The sequence below is a fragment of the Olea europaea genome, chromosome 10, assembly GCF_002742605.1.
Source record: "Olea europaea var. sylvestris chromosome 10, O_europaea_v1, whole genome shotgun sequence".
Taxonomy (NCBI): domain Eukaryota; kingdom Viridiplantae; phylum Streptophyta; class Magnoliopsida; order Lamiales; family Oleaceae; genus Olea; species Olea europaea.
In genome coordinates this window covers 9873157-9879490 of record NC_036246.1, presented here as the reverse complement: position 1 = coordinate 9879490, position 6334 = coordinate 9873157, and positions in this window count along the sequence as shown.

Sequence of the window (6334 nt, the reverse complement as noted above, 5' to 3'; positions counted from 1 at the left end):
TAACTCATATCATTTCCCATCTGAATTTGTCCTCCACTAAGGCCAACAAATTCAGAGAAACAGTTTTTTGTGGGACACATGTGAAAGGTACATCTAGAGTCAAGGACCCATTCTTTTGAGTCTCTTATGTTAGTACTCACAATAACCACCCCCGAATATCAGGTTCATCGTTGCAGGCTACAGCTGCAGAACCATCAAAATTATTTTTCTCTTTCATATCAAAAATTTTCTCGAAACAATCTTTTATTACATGTCCTATTTTTCCACAGTAATAACATTTTCTAATATGGTTCTTAGTCTTCACATGATTCTTATTCTTCTCTTTGGGTTTGGAAATGTGAGATTTCTATTTCTTAAGGAAGTTTAGGTTATACAGATTTTGTTTCTTATTTTGATTCACTCTCTCTTTTATGTGCAACCCTTCACCATATTTAGATTCTTTTGATTCAGCCTTTAGTTCAAGTTCTTTATTCCTTAAGGCTGCAATTATTTTGTTTATAGTAAGTTCTTGAACCCCATATTCTAAGGCATTTCTGATGTCTCTATATTTATCACTTGGAGAGTTTAATAGAGCAACAACTTGTTGATCATCAAAAAGTATTTCATCACAATTAGTTATGTCTTGAATCAATTTAGTAAATATGTCAAGATTTTCTTCCAAGTTAGATGAGGGATCATATCTAAAGTTATAGAACTGCCTTAGGAGATAATATTTGTTAGGCGTGGTTTTAATTAGGTTCAATGTTTCTAACTTAGTTCATACAACCTTAGCAGGAGTGGTTTTACCTAATTTTCTAATGACATTATCAGACAGATGTAAGAAAATTGTACTCTACGCAGTATCACTTAACTCTTGTCTCCTATAAGCGCTTATTTTTGCAACCCAAGTCCCATCCAAGGCTGAAGTACATCTTTGTTGTGGTAATAAGGCCCTCATTTTTTGGCGCCAAAGACTGAAGTCTCCAGTGCCATTTTAAGTCTCAATTTCAAATTTATGTACAGTAGACATGATGACAAGTATAGGCACACAACAATAATCATACAACACATAGAGTATGATGATTCAGGAAACTTATAAAACTAATAGAAGTATGAAAAACTGATTGAGCAGGATACAAGAACCTTATGTCTACTTATTATGCAGATCACGGTATCAATGTACAAATATATTGCAATTCACATAATATATAGTTGGTTCGAAATGGTTTAAGGACTGGTAATTCTTAATTCCACTACTCCTTCAAATTTTCAAATCCTCAAAGGAGATCTTGGACAAAGGAAAGTAGTGGGGATTACTTACCTTAACAACCAATTCCAAATTCAACAAACAATTGACAAGTTTTAAAAAAAAGAGGGTTCCAAAAAGTATCAAAGCCTGAAATTTGAATATTTCAGAATAAGGGAAGCACCAAGAGATACTAGAATCGGACCAAGATTAACAGTACACGTTCAAGAAACCAACGAGTCACCAAGACCCAGTAGTCAGTGAAGAACTCAACATGAATCGAAGCGAGTTAACTCAACTCGCCAAAATTCAGCATGAGTCACAGAACCAGTAAAACACAAAGAATGTCAATATCTTAACTCACCAGAAAACTCAATAAAAACAACAAAGCAAATAGAGTTGAAAAACTAATTTATAACAAATCTTGAGAAAACCAATTTTATCTCACAAAACTGATACAATCTTCACAAGATCTAGAAAGTAGGGTTGGCCAAAATAAATTTTCCATACAGTAAATTGCTCTAATACCACTTGCAAGGCCCAGATACAAATTATTTCGTGGTTTAAACGACTTCAAACAGAAGTAATTGCAGAAAAATTAAAAGAATGAACACAAAGGAATTTTTCACCCGTTAAATGGTCCGAATATTTAGTCTTGCGACCTACTCACCCGTTGAGTATCTGTAATCAAATATTGCTCTAGATCCCTAAGAATAACAAGAAATCATTACAATATGTATGAAAACACCATTTGTTTATTCGTTTTCTCTCTTGCTCTTTTCAATCAATAATCACGCCACTCAATCTCCACTATGACAATACTAAACTCTCATATTACAACTCAAGATTGAATGAATCACAAAGACCGATTACAGATTTCACAGAAAGAACAAAAACTCTAATTTTCACTCAGAGAAAATGGAGAGACAAATGAAATCTCACGAAGCATCTCGAAAAAATAGAAGACAAAAGGCCAAGACCAAGTTATATATCTGGTCAACTCAGAAGTTATGATCCAAGGGACAGAAATCAGCCATGTGTACAGCTGATACTTATTCCTTCGAAGAGGTAAAGTCGCACTCCTTCAAAAATGCATTTCCTTTAAATCCTTTAACTCGAATTCAGATAGCCTAAATAACAATTAGTCCAATTAGGTTGGCCAAAAATTGTGAAGCAGCCCAATTAACAATTAACATCCTTGAAGAAGTAGGTGTTACCGCCCCATTGTCTAAAGATTCAACACTAGTAGGTCTGACTTTTGGCGGTTATTGTTCACGAAATATTTCTTTCAATTTAAACCACTACAAGTGTACGATTCGTTAACAAGTAATAAATTGGATATTTGAGTCCGAATATCATCCCACAGGGATTGAGTTGTTCAATTCTACCTATCGTAGCCTTAACCGAAACTGAATTATCCAAATTGAATTCATGACCTAAAGGAAACCCTAATTATGCAAATGTTATGAAATAAAGGATTTAATATGCAAAATGACATTTTAATTCATTAAAATGTAAATTAAATGGTTCGAATGCAAGTTTGTTGTATTCAATGAGTGTTAATCGCATTAGAATCATGAATTCTCATGCAATGATTACCTTAAACCCTAGTTTCACAAATGATACACGATTGAATTATTAACGAATCAATGCTCCTAATTCTATCCAATACTCTCTCTTAAGATGTATTGAGCTTATTTTTACACACCACTAGCTTATATCTCTATGACAAGTGCATATATAAAAATGCATTCGATTTTATGAGCACTTAAAGATTCACATAAAGTATAAAGGTATATCTCTATCCCCTATCGGACCTTACGATGAATTATACCTTGGTGAATTTATTTTCCTTTTCTCGAAAAGATGAAATAAATCACCACATATCACATAATTACGTGCACTTAATTATTGAAGAAAATCAATGCATATAATTCATTCAAATATCCAAATACGCGTTTTAAAGTCAAATTGCAAAACTAGAAAATTAAAGATTACATCACATGGTTCATCAATATCCTAGTACATAAAAATCTAGCCTAACATGGAGAAAGAATCAAAATACATAGTAGATTGAAGAAAAAGCATCACCGGGTTATGAATTTGCTTAAAATCTTGATGATCTTCGTAAATTTCTTCGTTCCTTTCGCTCAAGATCCTCTCCAAGATGTGTTTTTCTTCCTTCCAATGCATTCTCTCCTGAAATATGACGATTCTAGGTTTTTACACCGCGTCCCAATCGAGCTCCAAAAGAATTATAACGCAAAAAGGAAACTGCAAAATCGTGACAGAAATTTATACCATGCGGCCGCATGGTGTTAATCCATACGGTCGCATGGTTTAATCTTTTTCCTAGTTTTGAATCTCGGATGGGGATTGTACGGTCGCATGGTTATATTCCATGCGGTCGCACGGTTGGAACCTTCGTTTTGTGTCGTTTTAGTCCCCCAAACTCAATCTTCTTATTCCTTGACCTCTTTTCTTTGACTTGTTTGTTTCATCATCTCATATTGACCTCCAATTGGTACTTGGCACTATAAATATTTCGATTGCTCCTTTGGCTCATCTTTTGGATATTTGTACTTTGGTCCCTGAACTATCACTTTGTCTATCAGAAAATCCTACAATCCAAGAATCAAGGGAGTTTAGGTCACATTTCATACACTTTGCTAGTATTTTGGTAATGTTTGTGAGTTATATAAGTGCATAAAAACGCACTTATAAATTCTCCCAAATTTAAACTGTTGTTTGTTCTCAAACAAGATAGTGACTTAAATCTCAACAATCATGGTTCAATAACCTATCGTATCTCAGGATTGTAATTTAGTAATTAACACAAGAATTAGTTTCAATAGTGCAAGAATATAATTTACCTTTACCTGTCGAATGCAAGACTCATCGTGTGTGTGTGATCTCATACCAACATAGCAAGCTCATGAGTGGTTCAATCCCGACCCCAAAATGGTCAAATATATCTTTACCTCGCTCGAGAGATACACAACCCCCCAAACTCATTATTTTCACTCAACTATCCCAGAGTTGTGTTTTAAAGTTAAAAGTTTAGGTGATTGTAGTCCTTACCCTCTCTTTATTTGGATAAATCCCACTACCACGGGTTCGCATGTCAACAAATGAAGGCTCTCCTTGATTTGATTGCTTTAACGCTCAAGATTAAACTAAATTACTTGCCTTGCCTTGAAGGTGTGATTATTATCAACTAAATGTCCAAGGGCTTTTTCTATACTATCATACTCTGTATTTTTCATTAATTTTTTTAGTTTTTTAAGGTCATCTTCTTATTTGCTTTCTATACAACCCCTGTAGCGAGCTTTAGGCCAGTGACTCTCAAACCAGTTGGTTTCAAGGCAACAGGTTTTTAAACCCTTGCAGGCTTATTCGTTCGAATTATAAAGACTCGATCAGATGACTTTTTATTGACCTCTTTCCCTCTTGCTTTCTATATGACCCCTGTAACGAGTTTTGAGCCGGTGTCTCCCAAACCAGTTGGCTTTAGGGCACCAGATTTCAAGATATCCTTACTGGCTTACTTGGTCAAGTTATAATGGCTTGGAAATGTGTCACATTTTTATTTTTTTTAGACATTTGGTCTCTCGAATCAACCCCCCAATTGAAGACTTTCTCTTAGTTTTCATCTCACTTGTCTAGGCAATCCACACAATGTAATTCATGCACGGAGCCTTCACTTATCTCAATGTTCCCCTATAGTTGTTAAACCATCTCCAAACTATGCATTAAGGCATTTTGGTTTATGGATCTACATTATGGTTAAATCTAGTCGAGATTTTTTGGTTTCTTCTGCTTTATTCAAACCTAATCACTCACCTGACATGTATGGTCTGAGTGGCGTGCTTATGAAATGTCAAGTACTACCCCAAAAAGTATCAATTAATTAAATTCTGCACTATATTCACAATTCCTAACACGACAATGACGGACGACCTGAATAATCAACCTGTTTTCCCAACTGTCTCACGAAATCTTCCCTCTTTGCCTTCAATTACATCTAAAAATGACTTGTAAACTTTATTTTGATCATCCCTTATTGGTTGTCCACGGATTCCATTATCAAGAAGTGTATCCACGGCTTCTTGTACTAATTTCTCCTGACACATTACTAATTCTCCTAGCGTGGAGTTACTTGTTGTTAATAGATCGGTAAGAGTATTGTTCTGATAGATAACTTTTCTATAGAGTTCATTAATATTCGAGCTCATTGGTTTACTCCCATCTATCTAAATGATGGGTCTCAACTCAGGAGGAAGAACTAGTAATAAACACAAAACCATCCATTCTGGTTCTATATTTGTTCGAATAAAATGCTTAGCCCATTTTCCCAACAAACCTCAGCTACTTCAGGCCAGTTGAATTCGGTGGGGATGGGAACCACATTCTCCATGTTCAACTGATAATAATCATGGATAACTTCCGAGGAGAACATAATCCATTTCCCTCACACCCATGTCTGATGTATGTGCTCTGATCCTCATAGAATTCTCGGACTAGATTCCCATAAACTGTCTGATGTATGTGCTCTACCACTTTTTCCGAACCACAAATATGGACCAAATTTACCAAGTCAAAGCCCGGGAAATCTTAAAGTTTAACTAGTCTTTCAGGGTTCATTGTCCAATGGTGTATGATATTCTCATACCGGGCAATGGTTTCGGCACTAAAGAATCTCTATAAATTCCCTTCGAGCTCCCTAGTTCTTGCAGCTCCAGAGGATGAACCTACTTTTTCTTCACCCTTCAAAGTTCTTTTTGGTGGCATCCTGCAAAAATAAGACTTCAAATGTCAAAACCATAGAATGCAATGGAAAAAGGCATGTCAAAAACACGAAAGTTGATTATAGATGCATGAATCCCCCAAACTTACTCCTAGTACATGTATAACATGTTAATGTGCATTATTCCAGATATGATGCTCAAGATAGTAGAAATATTATGCTAATAGGAAAAAACTCAGAAAATAAGGCCCAAACATGCACATTATCAAAATTTGGCCCATGACTAAGTGCGCACTTTCGACCCGGGCATCATCGGGAATTATCGAAATTTTTTCAAGAAATCTCTGGGCATATGGAAGTAT